General features: G+C 43.7%; 1 protein-coding gene and 1 long non-coding RNA gene across 4 annotated transcripts in view; one reads left to right on the top strand and one right to left on the bottom strand.

Annotated features, from left to right (window-relative positions):
- Nucleotides 1-27455, bottom strand: part of LOC126547956 (RYamide receptor-like) — a 428248-nt gene that overhangs the window by 65265 nt on the left and 335528 nt on the right. The gene's annotated exons all lie outside the window — the stretch shown is intronic.
- LOC129380946 (uncharacterized) lies at nucleotides 10516-21683 on the top strand. The gene is made up of 5 exons (XR_008609185.2): nucleotides 10516-10942; nucleotides 11701-11786; nucleotides 15999-16184; nucleotides 18001-18162; nucleotides 21578-21683. It is a non-coding gene; the product is annotated as an uncharacterized lncRNA (long non-coding RNA).

Genomic DNA, 27455 nt, shown 5'->3' with positions numbered 1-27455 from the left:
CTGTCACAAACGCCACTCAACGTTTGTGCGTTAAGTTCGCCTTCTACTGGCGTAGCCAGTAAGTGTCCCTACTGGCGGCGTTTACGGCGCCGCCGGCGTTCCGAAGCCAAAAACCCCGATACAGAATTTTCCTAATTGCTATGACGACCTCTATACGCTGTTTTGACAGGAAGATGAATAAAATGAAAAAGAAGAAGAAAGAGAAAGAGGCGATGAACAGTACGTGATAACAGACGGAATGTTTATAAAATGTGACATCGAGAAGAGGATGCTGAAGGCGTCACGCTATCGGCTGCGAGACTTGTAAACCGTTCGCAAATGCTTGTATCAGTAAATCCGTAATTCACGTGTAATTTTCCGACTAGTGGATTTGGTTATGCGTGTGGTGTGTGTGTAACAGGTCGTGTTGCCTTTTTATCCACGTTTGGCGTCGGTTCAGCGAGCTGGTTTTTTCGGCGGGTTGTCACTGAAATTTGAATATATGCCACTGCGAAACGGGAAGCGACAAGGCAGGTGTGCTATTACATGGCGTGCGTCTTGTCTCTTTCTTTGTCGCCCTCATATACATCTAAAATTGGCGTCGGTGTCTCGCCAAATAGACGTAGCGAGATGGAGGGAGGGGAGGGGGGGGGGGAGATCATCCACACAGATGTGGCGCATAGAGAGAAAACACAAAGAGAACACTTAGAGGACAAAATGCATTTGCAAAAGTCAACGCCACCTCTTCGCATAAACTCAGCGAGAGGTCTTCCACGCTCGCGCGATGAATTATTCACGCGTTCGTCACAGGCGTTCAAGCGTCAAACATGCATTGCTATGCTTCACGCTTTTTCGTAGATACACCTCTGCTCAGAACGCTTCGTTCACCGCTCGCAAAGCGTCGCATAAGCTTCCGAGTCATCGCTGCATCCACGCAGAATATGATGAGATCGCGGAAACACGTGTTTGCATTTAAGCAGAAGGTGTAAACAATTACCTAAGTCAGAAATAATTTCAAATTACACGCGTCGTGTGTCTAGTTGCATTGCATTAAATTTACACATTTCATTAAAGCTTTGCTTAACATACATTCGAATATGTGCGTTGGACCTGCCGCAATTTTTATCAAACGCTAATACGCAATGACTTTGTTGATCAAGAGAGCATAACATAAGCGCTGAGCAAAATTGATAGTGTGCCGTCGTACATGAGTTCTGTTCATGAGAGTTTCGCCGGTCACATCAGTCTGGGGCCGAATTCACAAAGCTTTTCCTTCATATGTGCTTTTTTCCATTGGACGGCCGCCTTCGCCAATGATATGCCGAGCCTAAAGGTCGGCTGAAATTTTCTCTCACAAGCAGTTCTAGCGTGAGAGCCTTTTGCGAGTACGGGCCCTTATTTCCATTTCGACAACGGTTCCCCTTATAGTTAGCATGCAACCACAGGCTCTGCGCAGAGGATGTCGCATAGGTGTGGAGATAACTCCAAAAAGAAAGGTAATGCGATCAGACACAAAAGTAATGGCGACACATTCATAAGTTCTGAAAATTTCGCTCGCACAACTTCAGGGGCAGAATTCACAAAGCTTTTCGTTCGTAAGTGATCTTCGCGATTGGTTGTCAGCCTTCGCTAATACTATGTCCCTTATCAGGATTGAAATTTCATCTTACGAAGAGTTCTACCGTAAGAGCTTTTTTTTGTGATACGGGTCTTGATGAAGAGTTCTTGGTTGAAGCATTTGGTTCGTGACTGAAACTGTACGAAAAGCAGCGCAGCCAGACGAGGCGTGAAGAGAACGCGTCAAACGACGGCGCTCCCCGTACCTTGAGCTGCGTCGCTGTATCACTTGTGCTCCGGAAATACAGAGTCTTCACTGCTTTTGCTTTAATTCGGCGATTAACCTAAGGTGATTATTTCAGCTAAGACCGACATGTTCATTCAGCAGAACATTCCATTATCAGCGCTAGCACTTCGAAAAAGGAATTCCCTTTTGTATAGAATATTGTCACATGGTAGTGACGGTCGAGGACACAGCAACAAAACTGTGAATGGCGAAACTAACTTTATTGGGCGGACCTGTGCCCACAAAACAGGCTACACTCAAAGCTCAACGAAAGCGGCGAACACAGTCGGTGATCGTCGAATATCTGATGAGCGGGTCAAACGCGTCGGCTTTTATACATCAGTCGTCGAACGTTCCAGAGTAACCGCTCGGACCTGCGTGTCTTCCACAAATTTCTACACTATTCGCGTCGCAGATACATTCAATCAGATTACACAAGGTTCGGTGACAGACAGCGGATGGAACCATCGATGATAACATTCCAGAAATTTTCGATACATGCAGGCGCGTCCTGCGCTGTGCGATAACATTTGTTAGGCGGTGACAAGCGGTCAATCGGAAAAGATAAACAAGTACACGTGTCTATATAGATATTAAGCGCTGGCCAAAGTATTTTTGGGATTCCAGAACGATGATAAAGTACACTCTAAAACAAAATTGCACCCTTTGGGTCGTATCTTGCCACAGAACAATAAACGTCACCTGTCTTGTCCGCATTTCCTTTCTTTAACGCTGCGAGCCCGGTACTTCCCACTAACGAACGACATGCGCGTTATCAGCAAGACATAGCATTTCCGACAGGATAATAGCGGGCGCGGCATTTTCAAGAAAGGAAACGCAAGCAAGGGAGATGAAGATTATTGTTGTGTGGCAGATATACGCCCCAAAGGGTGTACCTTTGTCTAAGAGTGCATAGCGTCACGTAGAAAGAAGGCTCACTGCAGAGTAAGCAAAAGCGAAAGTTTGAGATAATGCCGTTCGATGAACACGGATGCAAAGTAAAGCGCCTTCTCTCCTTTTCGAGTTGGTGTACTTACAATCACTCCCTGCAAACGGCGTATATATATCACGATCTTCATGCGTACAGTCCCTCACAGAAGATTTCCCACCACGAATAAGCGAAAAAAAAAATTCGTTATTTTAAGAAATGGAGACTTGTACTACGGCAGTTGCATGCGCAACCACAGAATTCGCACGCTCCAGCTGCTGCGAGAAACTTAGGATACAAGGAAACATCGACTTTTTTCTATCATCTATACTAGCATAACTGTGAATGGCCGTGCAAGTCAGTAAATGGCACGTAGTATGCCAATAAACAAACACACAATCTTGTAAATATACGCGACAGAAGTATGCAAACAACATTGTGCAGCTGGTTGTAAGTTTGTGTGTTTACTATATCTAGCGCATAAGTGCGGGTGTACATAGTATACATCTAGACGATCCACGCCTAGCTGTTCTACATGCGAGCTTAATCATCACAAAAATTATTGAAGAGATTACAAAGCGCCGCCAAACTCGGCCGTTAACATTTGAATATACAATTGGTAACCGGAATGCGGAGTGAAATAGAAACAGTAAAACTTGGAATTCCGAGTTCTTTAGTGCACTATCCCGTGAAGCGATGCTGTTTAATATTGGTGCTTCTATTCGAGAAGGTTTTAGAAGCCTTTGACAATTTTCTTTTCATTTTTTTCTTCCTTTCGTGTTTTGCGCAAGAGGAATGATATTCGCTCAAGAACAAGGGACGAGGGCGTTGCGACGTTCTCAGTCTAATGCGGACACATTAACTGCGTTTTTCTTGTAATAACTTGAACGTTACTTCAGGACAGGGGCCGCTTGTATCCATAATGTCTCTAAACAATCCTGGACAAACATTCGAATCCTGGTGGATGCGAACATTCGAAAAAAAAAAAAAAAAGACATAGATGATGGTGTTTCACGCGCTTATTTTGACGAAGCTGTGACACTCGAGAAATTTTTAAGCTGCGATTAAGCTGTGATTAAGCTGATTTTTAAGCTGTGACACTCGAGAAATATAGCGTTTGCGTGATACTGAAAAAAACAAACAAAAACAAATACATAATGTAAGCTTGAGTCAGGCATTGCTCATTGTTGATAACGCAGGCGTGCGTGCCATATGAAGACTTGCTTTGCCTTTTGGACACTGAAAGTCTTGCGTAGCAGTGCAATAAACTGAATCACAGCTTTCGTGCGTCGCTCGCATTGCATGCCTCTTTTTCTCGCTCCGCACTGGTTGCTTTGTTGCTTCGTTCCTGCTCTAATTTAGGCTGCAAAAAAAGAAAAAGTTTTTATCAATCACTGGTCTATTCAACAAAAGTTACAGATGATAACTTTCTTTCAGCGGCGGTGACGATAAACATTCAGGAACGCATCATTTACATGTTGAAACCGAATAAATGAGATTGCATCATACGTAGGCGCGGTCTATAGAAAAGCGCGATTTGTAAGACCGGTGTTCACTCGCCTGGCACCAGCGTCGAACATGGAGGACAAGGGAGGAGCGACTAGTCCACCGAGAGCATCTGCACGATCGACCACACATGCGAGGAGGGTGCGTTAAATGCGTTTGCATCAGAACAGGCGTAGAGACAGCTTAAAAGTGGGAAAGAGAGGAAGAATGAAGGGAGGAAAGAAAAAAAGAAAAAGGCAAGCAGCAGCGAGTTATTGAGCTCGACAACGAGGTAAGGTGCGCTAGTAAGACAGATATGCAAATAGTGGCTGCTCTCTATTTCGTCTTCTTTTTTCTTTCGCTATTGGCGCAAAGTTCGACTCGAGTACGTATATCGCATTCCCTCGTATCATTATTTGGTGCGCAAACTGTTGTGCGTGTGAAGAAATAGCAGCGTCAGAAGCAGAGCTCCTCCATTGGAGGCGTTGAACCTAAAAAAAAAAAAGAGGAATTAAAAAAACAGACAAACAAAAAACAAGCGTGCCCTATTCCCATATGTCACCAGCGAGTGCCCGGGTATCAGCGATTCAAATTCAAATTGGGTCAAGCCGACGCGCGCACGCATTGCTGAGAGCTTTTGCGCACGTCTTCCACACTCCGCTGACTTCTATTCCTAGCAGCGGTGAAAAAAAAAAAAAACGTATTAGAAGAGGGAGAGAAAAAAAAATACAAGTACGGAACATCGTCGGCTCCGACGCGCATTCTATCAGCACGATGTGATGCTCAGACTATCGCTCCCGCTGTACTTGATATAATACAGCGTGCGCCGAGGTCTTCTCCTCGCATATTTCTCTCTCGTCCACGATTCTCTTTCTTGTGTTTGCCCGCACGACTTGTTCTGGTAGCCTTGTAGGCCTCTGTGCACTGGCCGGATAAAACTTCGCAGCGTTTGGCGGCAACTGGCGTCAACCACTCAGGGGTCGATTGGCGCTTCTGGAGAAACCGTCGTATGAAAGGCCACCGTCCCAGTAACGCGCTCGTTGGCTACAGCCATCCGCCGACACCCGTGCGCCGGCCGTTGGGTTAACGGTCTTTTACGCGCGAGACAGCTCTGTGAATTCGGCCCCTCGGCTGGCTAACGCGCTGAACAACGCCGCGGAAACCTCGCGAGCCAGGGAGTCATGTCGCTTGTAGTTGTCGCATCGCTTGCCAGAGAAGACAGAAATGCACCATACAACGCCGCGCTGCACGCAGGCCACGAGAAATCTTCCGCAAAAGCTTTCCGCGCTAGAGCCCCCAGTGGCAGGAAACGTCGTGTCTGGCGCAGCATGACCCCCTTGCGGGGACTCGTTCTTCTTATGCACTTTGCTTTCCTTACTTCCTTAACACTGCTCCTACCAGGGTAGGCAGAAGCGGAGAGACTCTGGTATGAGAATGAAGAAACGCTCAGATCCGGCTGACATGGCGTGTCCATAGTTGTGGTGCCTCTTGGGCGTACGCTAACTATAAATAAGTGTAGACATGTGAAGCGGTCACTGTGAGACGTTTCTTTAAGAGTAGAACGAAAACACGACGTAGGGAGGTAACAGCCTGCCTACCAATTGCTTTCCCGGCCGGCGGCCAGCCCCTTCGTTCCTTGAGCCGTAACGATATATCCTTAATCAAACTTGACTAAGTACTGTGCGGGACTGCCATTTTCTGCAGGATAGCAGTGGTGGTACCTTCAAGGTGGTCGAATAAAAGATGAGGAAAACGCAAGTGACAGAATACAGAGCCTCCAGGGTTTATTGAATGCCTGGCGTTCAGTGGGAGAAGCCCTGTGAAACGCGATGAGGTTGGACACTTCGTGCGAGCAGTTCTACGGATGTTGTTACGTAAATGGAATAGCGCGTCTTTTGAAGATATTATTTTCTGACCCTTTAATTACCGAGTAGCGCAAGTTAATGCTGAGAGAGAAAGGTTGAAACACTCAGCCGAGTTTAACAAGGGACTTGCCCCGCTGCTTTTAAGCCCATCGGCAAACTGTACGACGTATATGTTTAAAAAATAGTGGCGATTAAATGGTAAATGCGAGACATGTGTTAGCAATACGTCGCACCTCTTTGAGGTCCCAGATCCATGATTTAAATCACGTTCACCACATTTTAAAGTGTTGCTCAGGAGTTCAGTCGACACACGTCCTGCTACTTGGAGGAGTGAAGTACAAGTGACGGTGGTCCCGGAGCACACCACCGTCAGTTGGACTTCGCTTCTCCCAGACGAGTATACATACATACATACATACATACATACATACATACATACATACATACATACATACATACATACATACATACATACATACATACATACATACATACATACATGCATGCATGCATGCATGCATGCATGCATGCATGCATACATACATACATACATACATACATACATACATACATACATACATACATACACACATACATACATACATACATACATACATACATGGTGTTCCAAATAACTTGAGCCAAGCATTAAAAGGCCGGGCTGGGTACGACGGCGGGCACAACAGCTTTGGCGCCTTCAGGTAGCATGCAAGGGTTTATTGATCAGTGGCCTTCACCCAGAATGTTCACGTACCATGTGACACCTGCGGTAGATAGCCAGGGAAAACACGGGGAAGGCGCGAGATGGAAATTTAAGACGATGAGCAAAACGAGAACAAAGTAAAAGCGGGAGTTTTTTCCTTGTTCCCGCTTTACCCGCTTTTACCTTGTTCTCGTTTTGCTCATCGTCTGCGATAGATAGGATGTTCTACATCAACTGCCATGGCCGTGAGTGGTGGCGCTGGCTAACACTCCCATGGTTAAAATTAGGATACATACCTAAACACCTCAGAAAGGGCACGAGAAAATGGGGCGCCGTAGTAGCGCAATTGGTGAGAGCATCGCACGCAGGCACGTACCCAAGGGGGGGCCCGGGGGGGCCCGGGCCCCCCCCGAAATCAAGTGGCATAACCCCCCCCCCCCCCCACGCCACCACTCCTCACACATTCCTAAAGCGCCGCCAGATCAATGTTGAGACTTGGCAGCTGTTCATCGGTCAGCATTATGCTGCCTTTTTCACTCCTTTGATATGGCGGTAGTTATCGGCATCTCTTGTAATGTGAAGGACGGTTTTCTCATAGATTCCGCACCCGCGCGATTAACTCGAGATGCGTTCAGTTGTCACCATCTATTCAACCGTCACGCGCATAGCTGTTGCTTTTGTTAGTTCAACCTTCTTTGTTTAGGCTGATCCTGGGACCAGGAGAGGGATGCGGCTGTTACTCAGCTGGTCTGTACTCTCATTGAACGAGTTGCGGCCGGAGAAAACGCCAGTTGCGTTTAACTTATCCCTTTGCTTCATTATTTCCTTGAGTTACGGCTCGCCGCGACGCTGGCAGATGCGCCGGAAACGCTGCCCGGAACCATATACACGTGATATGGGTTAGATAAGGTGGGAAATAAAATAATGTGAAAGAGCGTCCATCATGAAACCCTGCAATAACCCTTAAACCCATAAGCAAGATGACTGTCACCCGTTACCTCGTCTGTTTTTCCCTAATTGTATAGCACTTTTCGTGCAAAGTTGGCAACTGGAAACAAAAATTGCAAGGAGTTGAGAAATTCAGCGGTCTACTAAGGCAGAGAGCCAAGGCAACAACCAAACTGCGAGCAAAAGCGAATAATAAAAAGGTTAACCGTTGTTTATGAGAATATTTATGGATCAACATCTTTTTATTTAAAAAGGAAATAGAGAAAACGCCGCCGGAAGTGGAGAACAATTACTTGTTTTGAATGACGCTTCTACAGTTATCGGTCGAACCGCCTCACGTAGCCGCTTCTCTGCTGTGCTTATGCGGGTGTTTTTCTAACCTTTCGCGGTGAGCGCAGTACGTCTAGAATCGCAGAGTCCTGCGCTCTACGCGGTTGTATGGGACTGGCGGCCGCACGGTGTTACGCAATTCGCGGTACTGTCAAAACTGATCAACAAGGCGAAAATAACTGATATTCGAAACTATAACATGAGAAAGACTGAAGAAGCCGTAAAAAATGAACGCAGCCTGAAATCAGTAAAGAAAGAAACCTGGCATAGAACAAACCACGATATATGCACTAAAAGATAAGAAGGATAATATCATCAGCATTCTCGAAAATATAGTAAATGCAGCGGCAAAATTCTAAGCTGACCTGTATACATTACCCAGAGGAGTCACGATACCTCACTTAGACACAGTAATGAACAGGATACAGAAACTCTCCTATAACTAGCGATGAGGTCAGAAGGGCCCTGCAAGACATGAAACGATGAAGAGCGGGAGGAGAAGGTGGAATAACAGTCGATTTAATCAAAGATGGAGGAGACATAATGCTTTTAAAACTGGCGGCTCTTTATACGAAGTGTCTATCGACTGCAAGGGTCCCAGAAAACTGGAAGAATGCAGACATTCTATTAATCTACACTGTAAAAAATTTCCGTAATTATACGGAGGATTTCCGTCATTATACGGAGAACTGCAGCGTAAAAATACGGAAACTATGTCATATTTCAAAAATACGGCAAAATCTGCCGTTAATATACGGAAAGTGCTCTCCGTTTTCAGCTTTACGGACATTTTCACTGTAATCATATGTACGGCTATACACTGTTTTGGACGAAACAGACAGAATTCCGTATTTTTGTTATGCGAACATCCATATTATTGTGAGAAAACTTAAGCTGTCTGAATGAGCGCTCGTACTCGTAAAGTTTCAGCCAACAATATTTTATTGAACACGCAAACTGTACGCATTATAAGGACGCGTACAGAATGTGAGAGCTAGCCTTCTACCAAAAGCTGCAATAACAGATCGTATAAATATATATACGCATCTTCTATTACGGTCGCAGTTTGCCGCGCATATGGGCCTCGCTGATCATATGCACAAATATATGCGTGTTCTCGCAATGTTCTCAAATTAAGCGCTTTGTAGTTAATAGTTGTAGTTTAAGTGAACGAAGAGCCATGGACATAGGTGCATACGTAAACAAGCTTGCAGCATTCAGGTGCTGGTGCACTGGGAATGACATTGGTGCTCTGTATACGCCAAAAATTGTGTGCACTCTAAATCAGTACCGAAACGCAGGGAGTGGTATAATGACCGTAACGGCATTTACATTTTGCAACAAATGGTCTCGAAGGGGGCTGGCGGCCTATAGATCCAAGTACAACGGTCGGATGAAATTTTCGAATGCGGCAAGCAATTAACCCAAGTGTCAAAGGGCATTGCTGAACTGCAATGTAGTTGGTTTAACTCATTCCCATAATGTTTACAAAATATCTCGTCTCTGACAATAACTGCCCATTCATTGAGACAAATCGATTACGCATAATCTTCACTGTTCATGTGTTAATTCTTGCGATAAGATGTAATCGCAAACATTTGGCGCTTCATCTTGAACCAAGACCGGTAAGCGCGCTCGTTCTTGTACGGTAGAATAAAGAACGAGAACATGCACCGACATGTGTGTAAACTACTGGAAGGTGACTGAAGATGAAGGACCTATTACCGTGCTAGTACTGTGTGTACTGTCAAAAAGAAGAAAAAAAATAATACGGAAAGAAGGAATGCCCAGTGCCGAGATGTAACGATTCAAGCTTTATTTCTTTTTGACCTAGAATGCAACACCATTAGTTCCATGTGCTTTATATATGGGTAATGTTATGACACAACTCATTATTTACCCGTTCATTACATGCACCAATGATCACTATACTAGAGATTATGGACGCATCGCAGTGCATTGCTTTGCACTTCATTGCAGCACAAGGGTTAGCTATCCCCAGTAGCGAACGCTTTGGTTGACCTCCCTGCCTTTCTGCTTCTTGCATTCTCTCTCCCTTTGTATAAAACGCACTAACTTGTGGGAGAGAAAGTGTTCTCCTCTTTTAGAATTCAATTAATTGTCAAGCAATTATATTGCAGTTCCAGTAACTGTATCGACCGCGTCCCGGTCGAAGAAACCAACAGCAGGCGTTTCAAGACCACAGTGAACTGTTATATTTATTGCGCTGGGCATTTTATACCAGAGCGAGGCAAAGGGGGTAGTGGAAATAGAGGGCAAGGAAAGGCACGTGTCGTTCCAGCGTGCCAAGCTAGCTTGTGCTCGTTGAACTGATACAATACAGTAACTAGAGCACAAATGCGAAAACGAAACCGATTCTGTTTTCAGCGCTCACAGAGTGTGGCACGCGCTGCGCGTCCGTTAGGAGTGGCAGACGGAGCTGCACATGTGTTGTCAGCCGAAATTTTTCGTGTCGTGTTGTAAAAGTTGTTAATTTGCCGTAAAGATTTCTTGATTTGTACTCAAGAGTGAAGCAAGACTCCAAGGAAGAGAGATTGACGCATCGGGAGCGAAGAACAGAAACGATGGATGGTTACGCTGCTTGGCTCTCGGCACGTTCGAATTGGCAAAGTTCCGAATTTGTCGCTGTGTTTTGTACGCTTGTGCGCTCGTCATTTGCCGTCATCGCGCGGAGATATTTGCGCTGGATGTCTTTCACTTCGTGTACAAAACTCTGCACGCTGCGGCATCGAAGAAGTTGTCCTGTGTTTGGGTGCACGTATGCGCTTGGACACGGATATATCCTGCTTGCTCTCAACGGGTGTTCAACAGTCTACGCGCACTCGTAACTTGCTCATGAGGTAAGCCCATTTTAATCTTATTTGGTTTGCATAACGTAGGTGTTAAAGTGATGTGTGGTAAGCAGGTGTCGCGAACAGAAATATATTGTTTCAAAAGACCACTATGCAACGTCTTAGGGCAAAACTGACGCATGAATGGGGAAAGGGATCACCCTATCTTTTCAGATCGATTCCAGTCGTAGCGCGATCGGCTCGATCGCAATTTCCGTGAGGTACTCCTAACCTTTTGCTCACTCGTGTTAAAAGCGTAGAATAACACTGCGTTCAGTTGCGCACTTGTATTGACGCTTGTATTGGCTTGAGGGCATACTGTATCCGATGCAAGAACTTCTGTTAAAATACGGAAATAAACGTTCGAGGCAATAGCAGTCGCTCACTACCCGTGATCGTTACTTTCTTGCTTGGGTGCACGTTTTAATTGTGACCAGAAAAACAAAAGTTCTTTGCTTTGGCTGCTCTGCTGTGTTTCCTCGGTGCAACTTTTTGCAGTGCAGCAAGACGTGTTGCTTCGAATGATGTCGGGGCAGTCAAGGCATTCGTGTCAGTAAGCAAGCAGTAAACGGGGTATCAGTGTGAAAAAAATTGGACATACAAGAGAAGCGAATGGTATCATCATTGACTCTTTTATTTTACGAATAATTCAGTTGTATTATAAAGCGGAGAGTGGATATGCATGAAAGTCAGATTGTATTGATACTCAGCAAAAACAAGGTAACTTATCATTACTAATCAATCCTTTTCTTTTACTGAAATTCAAGTTGCTGTTGTGCTGGAGCTGAGAAGAGGTCTGCTGCCTGCAATAGGTCCATCTCTCTCAAGTTATCGCAGTATTGTAGCTCTCAAAGTGAGTGGATTTTTCTTTCTCTTAGCTATTTGCCACCTGAATCATGACTGCCACCTGCCACCTGAATCAAGCTGTGTAGGTGATCACTGTTAGTGACATTGGAGTGCTGGTGGACAAGCACTCCTTTATGATTGCAACGCATATGACAGAGTGTAGCTGTGGCAGTATGCGAAGGTGTTAATCTATAAGCCAAATCAGGTTCTTTGAGGTAATATGTTAATATATTGATGACATTGAATTGTGGTCTAGCAGGCAAAAATGCTAAACAAGGAGAAGTAATATTAATTTGCACTTGGTAAGATGTGCAAGCAATTCAGGCTGTTACACATGAAATGGGACATTTGTAGATGTCTTCTACAATGCTGCAGTCCTGAATAGCTTCAGTTTAGTGATACCACTATAATTTCTCTGTAAAGCATGCAGCACAGTTTAGCATTGGGGGAGGCTGGCATCAACAGGCGTCTACTTACTTAGTTAGTTAAATGGGGTTTAATGGCGCAAAAGCGGCTAAGGCTATGCTGCGCCAAACATGAGGTGTTTGAAAATCCAGTTAGTGAAGGAAAAGGCTTTGTCAATAATCTATATTTTATGTAAAAAATCCAGTGTCGTCTAGAAATTTACGAACGGCACATAATGGGACTAGCGGATCATCACCTAAAATTAGAGCAGGGTGTAAAGGTATGTGTAGTTGATATAATTTGTGCAAAAGTGTTCGTCTGTGTGTTTCAGTCTGCGTACATGTGAGTAATATGTGCATAACTGTTTGTGGCTGTTGACATTTCTCGCATGTTGGTGTGTCTTCTTTTGTAAGTAAGTAACTGTTGGTGAGGTGTGTGTGCCCAATGCGTAGTCGGCATAAAACTACATTGATGAAGCGCTCCTGATGGTAGCATGACTTCCACTCGCCAACTATGGGTTTCGTGAGATGTAGTTTGTTGTCAGCACAATGGCCCCATTCGCATTGCCATTTCGCCGTTAAGGCTTTTCTAATCGCGCGGATGCTATCTTTGTATGGAAGTGTTGTGTTTGTTATCACTTTGCTCGCTGCCATCGATGCATATCTATCGGCTGCTTCGTTACCCGGTATCCCAACATGACTTGGTACCCAGCAGAAGTGGATTGATCTCCCATATTTGTTAAGTGCGACCATGTTTAGTATGTCCCCTAACAGGGGTTCACACTCAGATTTTAGGTTTAGAGCCTTCAGTGTACTTAAGGAATCAGTGTAAATGACTGTGTTTTTGTGCTTGCCAGTGATAATCTTTTTCACTACAACCCATACAGCGTAAACTTCAGCAGTGAAAACAGAGGCATGTTTTGGTAGACGAATACTTCTTTCCGAATTTTCTGTTACGGCCCCTACACCCACGTGTTGTTTTGTTTTGGACCCATCAGTGTAGAGTTGCATGTGATTTTGATATTGGTCCTGAAGAGCACGGAATTCTTGTATAATGTGGTCGTGAGGAGTGTCTCTTTTCCTTAAATGTGTTAATGTCCAGTCGCACAACTGCGTGAAATCGTACCACGGGGCCAACCGTTCTGGTTTCTTGGCAACCTGGAGGACTTCGTGGGGAACTTCATAATCCCGACACTATTGCTCATACTGCAGTACAAGTGGCCTTAACATGTTTGGAATTTCATAATCCCGACACTATTGCTCATACTGCAGTACAAGTGGCCTTAACATGTTTGGTTTATTTCTGTAGTGTAAGCGTGAGTTGCACTGTGTGACGATGTTGTAGCATATGTGTTGCGGTGATGACTGAATTCTGAGTACGTAAGGAAATGTGAGGAATGCTCTGCGCTGCTGTAATGAGGGTTCGTTACATTCAACATATAAACTTTGAATAGGTGACGTCTACTTACTGTGAAGTTCAATTGAGGTGTTACTGTTAGGGTGACTATATATAATTTATGGTTTAATTCTAATCTTGTATGAGGCAGACATAGTTTACCCACTTCGTTAAACAATAGAGATGTAATATCTATGTATACAAGTATTACCCATTCATTTATGCCATTTGGACAATGGCAGAAATGCATGGGCAATACTTGTGTACATAGACATTACATGACTATTGTTTAACCAAGTGGTGCCCCTGCATGCTAAATTTTACAGGGCTATTATTAAGTAATGTCAACTTTTGTTGTAACATTAAGGCACCTTTTATATTATTACAGATTACCACCATTGTGTACCATCATAGTGTGATATTTACACTAAATGTATTTGAATTTGCTATAAAACCCTGCACAGTGGTGCATCACGAAATTTTTTTCTATAGTTTCTGGCCTCAGAATGCACTTCACGTTATATTCTTGTCTGCAACAAAACTATAATGTAGGTTTCTCTCCTTATATTTTGTGGCACTTCAAGCTGCGGCGAGCTAAACCACTGGGCAGCAATACTGGAATCGCTACTGCGTGTGGAGCTGTCTTCAAACACACACAAGGAATACATAATTGCTTTTTTAGCGCAAAACAATCGACACAAGAAAGACGACAGAACGAGGTGCTACTCTCAACTGGCATCACTTTATTGCGTCCCGCCTTTGTAGACAGCAGAATCTAGAAGAACATGCGCTGTGAACGCCATGTGCAGGAACCACCAACATCTGATCACAAGAGCACACTCATACGACAGAATCCAAAAAAACCATATTGAGCACTGTACAAGGTTAAAGAAAGAACACTAATGCACTGTCACCCCAATGACTGTATGAAGAAAGCTTCCGATAACTCTCTGGCGGTGGTATCACGGCTCTTTTTCAAAATCGTAGTATCGCGAAACATTGCGAACATAAGCGATCCATACCAACAGGCACAGGTTCCCATTTGGCTGAACATTGTAAAATATGGAAGTGCAAAGCCATGTTTCGTGATACTATGATTTTGAAAAAGTGCTGTGATACCACCGCCCGAGAGTTATCGGAAGCTTTCTTCATACAGTCATTGGGGTCACAGTGCATAAGTGGTGCATAAGTGTGCCTTCTTTAACCTTGTGCGGTGCTCAATATGGTTTTTTGGATCCCGTCGCATGAGTGCGCTCTTGTGATCGGTTGTTGGTGGTCCCTGCACATGGTGCTCACTGCACATGTTCTTCTAGATTCTACTATATATAAAGGAGTGACGCAATAAAGTGATGTCAGTTGAGAGTAGCGCCTTGTGCTGGTCGTCTTTCTTGTGTCCATTGTTTTGCGCTAAACAAAGTATTTATGGATTCGCACCAACTAGCCCGCCAAGGCATTGTGTTGAACGCAAAGAAATGCTGCTTTGCCTTCTTTGACTGTGTTGCGGGCACTTCTGAAGTACTGTCTGTCCAATAACCTTGGTGGCATGGAAGTGCCGTCCACTTCTATGCGTTGCTTTCTGTTTCATTGTGGCATCACATCACATTATATTCATAATGTGTATGTACTTTTTCTAAGAGACCCATATTCCTATCCTTGTGTTATATTTGCTGTCGCATTATTTATGTGCAAATGACCAGTGCTCCAAGTTCCATTTTATCGCAAAGTAAACTACTGGCACCTAAACAGTTCTGTATATCAGAAAACCAAAGCCGAACTGCCAAACACTATCAAGCAGCAGCCTTAGTACAGTGTCAAGTAGTCAGATTTTATTGGTTATGCAGAGGCGCACAGCGTACCTCTTTATTACTTGCTGAACAATTAAGCTGTGTGAAAACTGAGTATTTATGTAGCTTCAACCACATGCTATTGGCCATTGTTACTGCCCTCAGCAAATGTGGAAGATTATCATGGCATTTCTTTTCCTAACTCTTTTTCCTTATTACAGTGGGATTACTGCATGTGTAAGTAGGAAACGGATCACATAGTCAATCAAAAGCCAACAATGTGTAAACTTGGAACATTGATTGTACAGTTTGATGACCCAGAATAAGTAGAAATACACCATAAATGATTGACAATTAACTTTTACTTGACACAGGGCTAGAGCATACAGTAAGCATACTGTATGCTCATACGGTGTCACATCAATTTAAATTTTAGTGTAGCTTTACAGTGTACGCTTCTATTGTTGCATTCTGTCAGAGGGATGGTAACGTTTCGCGTGTCTAGCAACTAGACTGTGTATATACAGTAGTAAAAATGTGCGAACTGTATTTTTTAATGATTTGATAGAATGTGTAGAACAATAAAGCCATACAATCAACGCACAGTGATGTGACTTTCTCTGCACATGTTGCAGGTTCAAAAAAGTATGGTGGAAGCTGTTGCCAAGGTTCCGACCAGAAAAGACAGCCAGTATAAAAGGGTCCACACCACTGATCTCTACTACAGGGCATGGACAGCACATCGAGCACCCTCGACTGAAGCCAACCTTGTCCAGGAAGTTGGTGCTTCACAACTTTGCGGCAGCACTTCGTTTGCACGGGTGTGTGGCGTTTCTTCCCCTAACATGCCTGCCTGATGTGCCATAAACTACCCAAGCAGTGTTTCGAGGTGTCCAGAATTTTTCCATTGCAGTGTCTACAGTGTAGCTAACATAAGTGGCGTGCAATGGAAACATTGGTAAATGAGAAAAAACTTGATGTAAGAGAACACTATCGTATACGGGTTCAGATTGTCATAAAAGCGCTTACCAGACATGTAGAGACCTCCTAAAATGTGAAAAACCACAAAGAAAAGTTTTTCGGCAGCAATATTATCTGATTCCACGCACTAGTTAGTCCACCATATGCCCTGCTTCCAGGACAAGCGCCTGCTTGACACCGCATTTCCACTGGCTTCACCTGCATCCGGTGCGGTGTGCTGCATCCAGCAAAACATTAGAAATCACTGGTGCACAGTGTTTTCTGTCCCCTTTCTCGACACCTACTGAACACATGGTAAACTGTTTCCAAAGCAAAAAAACAGAGGGAAAGGGCTCTGAACACATTGCATTTTAAAGTGGCTAGTACTGGGTAACGCAAGTACTGTGGCATAGTAGATTTGCACCAGGCAACCTGGGCGCCCAAAAAGGCTGCTGTTTACTTGCAAATGGCCAACGTATTGTGACCATGTTGAAGTTCTTTTTTTATTCTCATCGCTTATTTAGCTAGTGGAGACAGCTTTCACAACTGGAGAAGAAGCCTTGGAAGCATGAAACACTTCACAAAACCAGCTTCAATATATCGTGTCTGCATCACAATTTCATGGCTGCATGAGTGAACCCTCTGGTTAACATGTAAGAGTGTTCATGATGTTTGCCATGCATTATCCACTTTATTTACAGGTCAACCCTATCTTGAGATTTAAGCTGATGTTGCGTTTAGAGAAATTATGGCCGAGAGCCAGCTTTTGAGAATACAGATTGAGCTCGAGAGATTAAACGCCAGAACAAGTCGTTGAGGATTTCAGATCAAGAATCTTCAAAGGCCACTTCATTTAGTGGTGTTAATATTCTGCTCAAAGTTGTTGATTGTTACGTTCATATGGTGCCCAAGCATTGCGGTAACAACTTCACTTGGAGTACATAGCAAGGGTGTATTCGACGTAAGCTGCTGGCTTTTTTCTGTGTTTTCAAAAACTGGTTTATTGTTCAGTTTAAATTTTCAAATTTTGCATTGTTTATTAGGTGTTGTGTCCTGTTTCCTTTTCCTGCAGCTTCTTAGTCAAACATCTGAATAGTGAACACAACTTGACCTTTTGCTTGATTTTCTAGATTACCGCCCTCGATGCAAAACAATTTCACTTCAAAACTGCTTGTACCGTACTGAAAGAATAACTTGAAGCAGCCATAGCCACCAATAACACGCAAGAGATGATTATGAAAATTGTAATATTGTTTTTTGATCTACAGGGTGTCTTAACTATCGTGCACCAAGATTTAGATATATGTAAATGCGATGTAACTAGACAAAATGAAGGTAATGTTGTTTGCCGTCGCTTGGAGATACTATGACTATATTTTGCATTCTGCCTAATTACATAATTCTTAATTAGTTAATAAATATCTCAAATAATTAAATTAAATGTGTCAATGAAAAGTTGTAGAGCAATATGAAAGCCTCCTTATACACTTTTTTGTTACTGTTACTCATTGTGTGCTACATAAAAGTGTTTTTCCTAGGAATAAGCCTGCGAATACACATAAAGTGTCTTGAGTGGCCAGTCATGTGTCAGTTTTGTGGTGCAAAGCCACGAATACACCTTAAATGGGTTCTTTTAAGAAAAAGACTTGGCTCAGAAAATTATCCTTCTTTATGCAGCCTGTGGAGACAAGGTTTCTTAGACATGGTCATGGCCCTCAAGGAAGATGCCGAGGCCACAGGCAGTTCCTCCAGTGACCGTGAAAAGGTCCCCTGGGGCACAAGTCTAATTTGGCACCCCTACCTTTCTCCTGCAGCTTTTGTGTCTACTTAGCTAACCAGGTGGGTCAATGATGGCAAAGGGAAAAAAGAATCAACAGCTTCAAACGTAGAACTTGCTCAAGCTCAACGCATTTTTGGTGTGAAGTTTTTCCCTTATCATTTATCAAAAAATGGGTAATAAGTATATGATATGGTCTTCATACGGACACCTCTTTCCCACAGAGAATTAGCAGTAAAAAAAGCAGCTTATGAAGGCTTGAATATTAGCTAGGATGATGTAGCATAGATAGGATAATGATTATGAATGTTTCTGGTAGAGGTAGTGGTAGTAGAGTGAATAATCAGTTTATATATAGATTAAAAGACATTTCGTTCCAATGCCAGAATTTTAAATCATCCCAAATAATTCTTGCGTTTGATAGTCTATGCGCATTGAGTGACAGTGCTTCTTGATGCTTGCTTCTTGCTGACATCATTCTTATGCTGCATAATTCACCTGTTTAAAAACAATCTAAAACATGTCAAGCAATATCGCTGACAATACACACACATTCCAACGGAACTAAATACAAATAAATATAGCACCAAATGCAGAATCATTGGCATGATGCCATTCTTTCAGTGGAATAAAATCTGTCCTGCATTGTAAATCTGGAATCCTTTATAATCCAGACTACTAAATGCCTCATGAGGGTTGTGACGTAAAAGATGCGTGTATTTATTTCTCGTTTTTTTACTTTAAGACCCGATAATGCTTAAACAGCAGTGAAAGAACTGAGATCACGGTACTTAATACTTTATATTGCTCCAGAAATCCGTTTTTCTGCCGATCGCAGCATTTGACACTAACAATTTTTGACAGAAAATGTGAGACAGAAGGCACATAACACTTAAGGTGGTGCTATTCACTTTGATTGTTTGGGAACAAAACTCATAATGTACATGTTATGGCCCTACGTGTCATTGCCTTTGAACAACAAAAAGGTAGGGGGTTCGCGTTTTGCAAAACTGCGTGGAGGTTTTTACTGTGTGCAATTAAAATTAGAAACCTTCACAGCTGATACTAAATGCATTCTCCACAGCTTTAGGTTATACAGGTGCACTACTTTACACAGAACACACTCTTTTACCTCATCACTGCCCACACTCTTAGGCAAAGTTACACCCTTTGGAGTGCCCCTTCTGCCACACAACGATAATCGTCATCTGCCTTGTTGCGTTTCCTTTCTTTAACGCTGCGAGCCCTGTACTTTCCAGTAACGAACGGCATGCGCGTTATCAGCATGATAGCATTCCCGAAAGGAAAGTAGCGGGCGTGGCGTTTTAAAGAAAGGAAACACATCAAGGCAGATAATGATTATTGTTGTGTGGCAGAAGGGGCACTCCAAAGGGTGTAACTGCCTAAGAGTGCAGGTGGTGATTCAGATTCTTCAAAGGTGTTTCATTGTATGGGATGGCACATCGCTCTTCACTTATTTGCAGAATATTGCATTCCAATTGTGTCATATGAGATGAATCCATTAGAGAGCTTTAACTTGCCCTAAATTTATTACAGCTCTGTACTGGTAAACTGGCAGCAGCTTGCAGTGCTTCTGGAAAACACAATTGTAACTGCCATATTATATGTAACTGCTAGTGCACAGGCATCGGCAGCAGCAATGGTTGGGGTACACTTGTTTCTTCTGTTCTGGGGTATGCATCCTCCACGAGAAAGATTTTTTCATCTTCCTCTTCTACCACATTGGAATGTGAAATGGGGTGTAATTTGTAGGGTATACTCTTGCATAAACTTCATGAGCATTTATTCTTGTCTGTGCCACTGATCATTGTTGCTACCACTATAAAAGCAGTTTACAGCACCCGTAGGGAACAATCTGTGAATGTTTAACGAACAGTAAGGATAATGAATAATCGAATAATTTTTAGTAATTTTCAACAAATTTAGCACTCTTTGCTTTCCACTGTGGTGTTTTTCAAACTGTAATGTTGGCACAAGGTTTGTCTGCAGGATGTCATTTTGTGTGAATGAGTGCACTTGTGCGCATACCACCTCATCGTCAACATTCTGCTGCACAGAATGTCATTAGCTTTCGTATGCATTGGTCACTGTCAGCTGCTCCTTTGTTAGTTGGAATGTAGCATTTATGTAAAGCACATTTGATGTTCTAACAAAAAGCATTGTGCCCTCTTATCTTCTAATTCTCCTACTTGATGGCTAGTGCTATAATAGCATGGTTGACACCATGAGAGTCAGTGTGGTGTATAATTGTGTCTGGTGGGGTGGGGGGTGTACATTAACTTAAGCAACTTTTCCAGACGACTTGAATCAATATTGTGGAATGCTGGTTTTTTTTTCACTGTTACCAAGTTTCACTTTGGTTGTGGCAACAAGTTTAATGTAGTTCGCTAGCACTCCTGCCAACACATATAATGTGCAGGCATCTGTGTTGAAAAAAAGACCAGCTAATGGTTTGCGAGGAGCTAAGGTCCATTTAGACGATTAAATTTTGAGCTTACACCGGTGGAAATAACTGGTGAATGAAAGCACACCCAGGAGAACTGACCATAATATTTTCTTTCAATATAATAATGCTGAAGCTTTGAACTGCATATGAACTGACTTGTTTAAAAAATGACCCATTTCCTTGTTCAAGTAAGACAAAGGTTCCACAGGAAGACAGAAACTTGAAGCTGCAACAGCAGCATGAATATAAACAGCGCTCGACGTTTTGTAATCTTGCACCTGGTTATCATATTGTCCATCCCATTTTTTTCCACAGGCTGTTCTTTACTGTTTTATGGTCATACCCAGTTTAATTTTAATGTCCCTATTTTTTAATATTTCGTTAATATATCTTTTCTTCATCGGCTTTTAGCAAAATATATATTCGTAATGTGCCTTCATTTACCATTTACAGTGATCTTAACCAGATGCATCTTGATACAAAATTTATTTTCCTTAATTCTTCGTTTTCCTTTTCCAAAAGTGCAAACTGTTTATCTTGATACCTATTTTGTCTTCTCGGAAGATTAGGTCTACTGGATTAATGGCTGCTTACATGTGTACATCATTTTCTGTTTTGGTCACCCCTACTCTTTGCAAGAACTGACAGTAGCGCTCATACCCGCTCCATCACAATCACCACTGCTAAGCACACCCTTCCTTCCTTTATTTTAACACTTTGGCTTCTCTTGACCTATTATATGCACCAGTTTCTTCTCCCCCAATGAGGCTAGGGGCCACTGAGCTATGCACAATCCAAAACAATAAAGCCAAGGAAAACATTTGCTACCCTAATGACAAGCACCTATGTCGAAATGTTGGCTATAGCAACATCCCTTGTTCCAACAATGTTGGTCTACTTACATGTTTTTCTAACACAGAAGTTACTGCTTTGTCGTGTTCTGTGATTATACTTTTTTGCCGCTTTCTTTAGGATGGATATTCACGAATACTATTTGTTTCTCCTAACAGCAGCAAGTTTATCCTTGCAAGCATTTTGGGTCAAGAACAACTTTCACCAGGAAGAAGTGCAAGACGAGTGATTGAAGAAAATAAAGTTGCTTCTGTGATCTAAGAACTTGAGGACTGAAATGTTGCACCTTTGTGTATATATGCTATGCAGTGCATTCATATCACAAAGTGCAAAGTGTTTTATCTCTGCAGCCATGTCAGTGTGTTGGCAAGACAATTTTCTCAATGGTGACCTGCTGCTTTGTCTATGAGCTGCCTTCATGAAATTTGCATTAAAGGCGATGTACTATCGTGGACAAAAGTACCCTGGAAGTGCGAGCGTTGACCAAATTGCATTTCTGTTCAAGACCGCTGAAAACAGTGGGTCACGTATGCACATTCCGAACGCAGATGGTAGCACGGCTGATCCCAGCAAATAGTGCACCATAAAATTCGGTCGACTCTCGCACGTCCTGGGCAATTTTGTCCCCGATGGCACATTCTTCGAACAATGGATATGCTCTGCAAGATGAAATACGGGAAGCACCTGTACTTTAACGGATATAGTACAGATTTAGCATACAGAGTCTTTCGTTTTCTGAATACGGCAAGCACCTGTATTTTAACGGTTATAGTACAAATTCAGCATACAGTGTGTTCCGTTTTCTGAATACGAGAAGCACCGTACTTTAACGGTTATAGTACAGATTCAGAATACAGAGTCTTCCGTTTTCTAGATACAGAAGCACTCGTATCTTGTATTACGGTCTCTCTTTTACAGTTGTCCGTTCTACGGAAATGACCGTTCTTAGTTTACGGAAGAGTGTTCGGTCACAAATTACCAGCAAATTTTCTGTAAAGTAAGGAAAATTTTTTTTACAGTGTACAAAAAAGGAGACGTTAAAGAGTTGAAAAATTATGGGACCATTAGCTTGCTCCCAGTATTATATAAAATATTTACCAAAATAATCTCCAATACAGTAAGGGCAACACTGGATTTTGTCAACCAAGGGAACAGGCTGGCTTCAGGAAGAGATACCTTACAATGGATCACATCCATGTCATCAATCAGGTTATCGCGAAATCTGCAGAGTACAATAAGCCTCTCTATGTGGCTTATATAGATTACGAAAAGGCATTGCATTCAGTAGAGATACCAGCAATCGTACAGGCACTACGTGATCAAGGAGTACAGAACGCTTACGTAAAAAGCTTGGAAAATATTGCTACATGCGTGTGGTATTTGTTTGTTTGAACGAGGCACGTAGGCGCCATCACTCCAGAAAAGAGGAGGAAGAACGAACTGGGCTCGCGCTGTGAATCTAACCGGTCAGCGCTGCAACCGTTGTTGTAAATGTAATCTGTAAATAGTTTCTCGTCTTACTGACTCGTCCTTCGCGTAAGAATATCTACAGAGGTTCTACAGCTACCTTAATTTTACACAAGAAAAGCAGGGAGATACCTATAGAGAAAGGGGCCAGACAGCGAGACACAATTTCTCCAAAGCTATTCACTGCGTGCTTAGAATTCAAGCTATTAAACTGGGAAGGCTTAGCAGTCAAGATCGACGGCAAATATCTCAGCAACCTTCGGTTTGCCGATGACATTGTTCTATTCAACAACAATGCAGACGAGTTACAAAAAATGATTGGCGACCTTAACAAAGAGAGTGTAAGAGTGGGGTTGAATATTAATATGCAGAAGATTAAGATAATGATAAATAGCCGGGCAAAGGAACAAGAGATCAGGATCGCCAGTCGGCCACAGAGACTAAGAAGGAGTACGTTTACCTAGGTCAATTAATCACAGTGAACCCTGATCATGAGAAGTAAATTCACAGAAGAATAGCAATAGGTTGGATCGCATACGGCAGACATTGCCAGCTCCTGACTGGAAGCTTACCATTATTATTGAAAAGTAAGGTGTGCAATCAGTGCATTTTGCCAGTGCTGACATATGGGGCAGAGACTTCTGAGCAAGTTAAGGACCGCGCAAAGAGCGATCGAACGAAGATTGCTAGGCATAACGTTGAGAGAGAAAGAGAGCGGTTTGGATCAGAGAGCGAACGGGTATAGACGATATTCTAATTGACATCAAGAGGAATAAATGTAGCTGGGCAGGTCATGTAATGCGCCGGTTAGATAACCGTTGGACCATTAGGGTTACAGAATGGGTACCAAGAGAAAGGTAACGCAGTCGAGGACGGCAGAAGACAAGGTGGAGCGATGAAATTAGGAAATTCGCGGGCGCTAGTTGGAATCGGTTGGCGCAGGACAGGGGTAATTGGAGATCGCAGGGAGAGGCCTTCGTCCTGCAGTGGACATACAACAGGCTGATGATGATGATGATGATGATGATGATGATGATGATGATGATGATGATGGAGGTGGTGGGCCCCCCCCGAAAAAAAATCCTGGGTACGTGCCTGATCGCACGCGTAATGCGATGATGTGCACATGGGTGCGTATCCCACTTTCTGACAGCAGCTTTTTCATCCACTTTCATTTCCATTTATTTATAGTTTTCTTCACTTCAATGAAAAGTACAAATTATTTCTCCCGTGAATGCTTTGCTTGGTGTCAGTGTTTGCTCATGGCTGCGACTATATATATATATATATAGATGTTGCGAGATTTGCGCGATACAGGCCCCAAGAAATCGCTTAAACCGGATGTAAGAGCCCATACCAGTCATTTCAGTAAATATATACAATACATAAAGGCAACAAGAGCGGGTATTATAATTCAGAAAAGCGAACGAGTGCGCAAAATCATTTGAAATTTCAAACGTCGGCGAGTAGCATACGCTGCGACCATGTCATTGCTTCATTATTAATAAAATCAATTCACCGAGAATGGTGACTCCCCCACCCCCTTGTCAAAGAAATAAAGACGGGAAACCACGCTTCAATAGTCGCTAAACGTTTAAGAGACAAAATGAGAGAATAAAAAGCAAGCAAGCAAGTAATCAGCGGCGCTTCGATAACCTTATAGACTCGTCTACAGGGTGCATTCGTGTTTCGCAGCCGATGAAGCGAACTGCCTACCTCAGCCACCCCCTTGTGAATAACATAGTACGCATGCGAAACTTCTCCACAACATACTATACTTACCGAGTCCTATCACTGCGCGAGTTCGCGAGGTGTTCGTGTAAACTCTATGGGGGTCCTAGGTTTCTCTGGACGCAGTTGCAGGGAATTCAATTTCGAGCCACGTGCATATACACATCCCGCTGCCCCCCTCCCCCGCCTTTTCTTGTCCACCAGTGCGGCATGCATGTGCCGGCCGCACGGACGCGCATCACAGCCTCCGCTTGCGAGACGCTGCTGCCGCCGAAACGGACTGCCCGGCTGTCGTCGCGGAGAGCGGAATCCCTTCCACTTTTCTAGACTGCGGAAATGAAAGTTTCGATGTTCGTCGGGTGGGGACAGAGTAAGCGAGCCAGCCCGAGGGCGGACGCCCGCGGTCTGTGATTGAAGCTGCCTGCCCAGTCCGCCCACATTCGCAAGCACGCAGACACGCACTCCGCGTCCTTTCGTAATCTTCGCCTTGGATATTTTTGTCTGCAAGAGGGATTCGGCGTGGCCATCGCTTTCCTGTCGCAGCCAGGCCGAGATGTTGTACTCTAGAAATTTTTGGCGCCGGTCTCGAGAGCCCACGCTTTCAGAATCGTTCCCCGTCGCTTCGGCCGAACGGGGATCGAGCAAGCGAGGGAGCAGCCGCGGACTGAGTGTGTGCGGATAAACTGCGAGTCGGCAACAGGGAGACAAGCGCGTGTGTACAGCATCCCCCGACGAGCGCTGCATCCTCGATTTATGATACCTCGGTGCATTGAAAGCTGTATTCCCGAATGATGAAAGGGCAAGCTGGAGGTAACATAAGCTTGCTTTTTTACTTTTTTGCTGTTGTTTCTACGTGTCTATTAGGGACAACGTTATTCCTGTGTCACTCTTTTTCTATTCGTGCACCGAATCTCTGCGGGGTGTGATGTGAAATATGACAGCGGCATCTGAACATACCTATTTCTTTGCGTGTGTGCCGTTGTCCAGTGTAGATAGACTTCGACACAAGTTCAGACGACGAGCTTTTTTTGTGGCCTTTCAAAGAGCGACGTCCGAGAGATTCAAGTGAAGTACTTCATCATCCCCCACCCACTATACAAATGAATGCACACAAGTGAAACGAAAGCAGAATATTTTTGTTGCCTGCTGTGCTAACCAAATCTATTACTCGGTAGCGAGAAATTTGCAAAGACTTGATTTACCTTCATAGCCTGAGTGGTGTAACAAACTATTGTTGAGTCAGCGTGGAACTTTTTTTTATTGAGGTGCGGCCACGAGCGAGTAAGGTAACTCTTGTTCAGTGAAATAAGGCGGAATTCTCGTGAAGCGGCTTGGGGTCAACGGTGAGTGTCGCGGGTATTCTTAGCTCGAGGAGCCATTCAGAATTTCGATGCAAAGTTTTGTGTAAATTTAGCATAGAAATTTACTCACATCTATAGAGGTATCATGCGGTTTTCTTCAAATAGTGATTGTGGACATTAATCTATTATTAACTTTTACCGCCATACGGCGATAGTGAAAGACGACCCAGAAAACAGATAATAATGTAATCAGTTACAGTCTAAGATTGCAGCAGGGCATTGCACAGCCGTGTAACTAAAGTAGTATTGGTATTGATGCGCGAGCCAATCACGCTCGCTCATTTTCGGGACGACATGATGGAGACGAACCTTTTTGAAATATTGAGTTCTCTCAGGAAATATGTTTTGGAGGGCGGATGCACAGAAGACCAAGTAGAGGGGCCATTTTATGAATTTACATGGAATTCTTAGGCTAGCCACCGACTTTTCTAACTGTCATTGTATGGATGGCAAGGAGACAACAAAATATAAGTGTCAGGAGGGCGTCCTTGGGGACATCTGGGCCTAGACTGACACAGCTTCTCGTATGCGTAGGGTTGACGAATCGTGATAATGTTTTTACGAAGCGAGGCATTTTCTACTCTTGATACGCTGTTCTACCGGCGGGGAAGAAATAAATAAAGGAAAGTGAGCACGACGCCATCGTTTGGCGGACTGGTGAGCACTTCTCTAGACTGCAACTAATGCAGTGGAAAGCCTTTGCTATAGTCACTGACACAATTCGAAACGTCGGTGGTTGCCAATGCCCACATCCCAGGAGTATTGTCTTTTTTTTTTCTTTCAGTATTCATAACCGGGAACATGGTGATTTCCAACAACACGGCACTTATCCGCCTTATCGATTCACGTTTCATTGTTTTTAATGTTGCCCCACTTGAGGCTGCGCCTTTGCCAACGCACTTGAAACAGTGCAAGAATAACAAAAAGAGAAAGTGATGCTCACTAGCTTAATCCGCTTACGGTTGACGTCAGCAACAAACTCGTTTAAATATGCCCAGACGTGCAACATCGCTTCCTATGTTACGTCGCTATTACTTATTCACTTTTATGGGTGTGCACTTGGCTGTGCTGCTTGCATGCGTACCAACTAGTCAGAGCTCACCGAAGCATAGCCGCGCTCGCTTTACGACTGCGGCTCGTCGCTGGCGCTTCGCGAAGATGCACTGCCGTGCCGAGCAGCGCTGGCATAGCACAGTTAGTGAAATTTCGCTGGGACACACAACATAATTCAGGCAGGATAACGGCAGAGTTGGAGGGTGTGATGTGTCTGTGATATTGTGGCCAGCAAGGAGCTCTGGCGGTTGCGAACACGCGCTGGTGCGCAGGCGCGCCGCGAGGTATACCATCTGTTCCTTAGACGTGACACCAATGTTGAAGGCTCTGAGCAGCTGTCTCATAACACGTATGGCGCTGCCGCGTAGGCAGAGAGCAAAACTAAATCGCTGTACCTATAGGGACCCGAGCTCAGGTTCACAAA

The sequence above is a fragment of the Dermacentor andersoni genome, chromosome 1 (assembly GCF_023375885.2).
Source record: "Dermacentor andersoni chromosome 1, qqDerAnde1_hic_scaffold, whole genome shotgun sequence".
Lineage (NCBI taxonomy): Eukaryota > Metazoa > Arthropoda > Arachnida > Ixodida > Ixodidae > Dermacentor > Dermacentor andersoni.
Note: the sequence above shows the minus strand (reverse complement) of the source record. Positions and strands in the feature narration are given on the sequence as shown.